This window comes from Olea europaea, chromosome 12, assembly GCF_002742605.1.
Source record: "Olea europaea var. sylvestris chromosome 12, O_europaea_v1, whole genome shotgun sequence".
NCBI lineage: Eukaryota > Viridiplantae > Streptophyta > Magnoliopsida > Lamiales > Oleaceae > Olea > Olea europaea.
In genome coordinates, this window is record NC_036248.1 from 6,546,032 (window position 1) to 6,547,204 (window position 1,173).

General features: G+C 33.8%; 1 long non-coding RNA gene across 1 annotated transcript in view; it reads left to right on the plus strand.

The window, feature by feature from the left end:
• Positions 1-921, plus strand: part of LOC111406940 — a 2,295-nt gene extending 1,374 nt beyond the window's left edge. The window contains exon 4 of the long non-coding RNA XR_002705005.1: positions 514-921. This is a non-coding gene — a long non-coding RNA (uncharacterized LOC111406940). The remainder of the gene's footprint in view (positions 1-513) is intronic.
• Positions 922-1,173: the final 252 nt, after the last annotated feature.

Below are 1,173 nucleotides of genomic sequence, written 5' to 3' on the forward strand. Positions count from 1 at the left end.
TGTGAAAAAATTTTTTTTTTTTTTTTTTTTTGAGGAGGTGGTGTGGTGATTCTCAAAATTTCAAAAAAAAATTAAAATTAATTTTTTTTTTTAGGTGGTGTTGTGTTGATTCTCAAAATTAAAAAAAAAAAATCATTTTTTTTGTTTTGAGAAACTAACAAAAAGAACGCATTTTCAATAATTTCAAAACAAACACTCAAAACACAAAATTCAAAATGAATTCAAAACTCAAAACACAAAACTGAAACACAAAGAGAACACCCCCTTAGCTTTTCTGCTCAGCCAAACTTGCTTTAGCCAAAAGCATTGCTCTTTACTCGCATATAGGTCATTCATGTGGATTCCAAGTTAAATATTAGATTCTACGATTGCATCCTTCTATCCTTTGAATTTTTAGGATTTCAATGTCGCTCCCTGTTCGATATCATTCTTTGGTGATTTATGACACATTTTGAATTTTATTTTCGATAGCCATAAGTGGTTCTTAGATAACTGTATAAAACTTTCCTGCAGATCCATGGTGAAGAGATTCGTAATGCTACATTTGTCACAAATGGTACTGGAGCTATGCATCCTTTAGTTGTTGAAAATCGAAAGGATGATGATAATTTTGGTTCTAGAGGCTCCTGCAGTTGGTAAAGATTACAGATGCAGTAAAATTGGACAACTCACCCACTCTCATCAAGATGGTTTAAATACAGCCTTTGCCGCAATCAAAAGTACAAGCTCTGGGAATCCCTCTCAGAAGTTGACTGGCTCTTCTGTATTTATGAGAACATGTAACGAGAGACAAATACACAAGGCTAAAGAATTGTATGAATCTCCGAATCATCATTCTCTAAATTTCTCATTCAGCCCTTTTTTAGCTACTCCGAAACACTTAAACGTACAGGAGCCAAGGGAACATGAAAGTTTGCCAAACCTTGCATAATCTTAATGAATGTGTTGACTCTTAGGAAGCATGGAAAGGTGAAGCTAGACAAAATCATGGCCTGAGGAAATGATTCAGTATGCAAGGTGTTACGGGTGATTAATCCCTACCTTTTCGACAATTGGATATGTTTTAAGAGGTGGGTACTCTTGTTAGATTGTAAGATTACAAATGAGAAAAATAACAATCAAATTTCTCATCCTTAGAACTTTAAACTAATGTAATTAGTTTCCTAACACGAA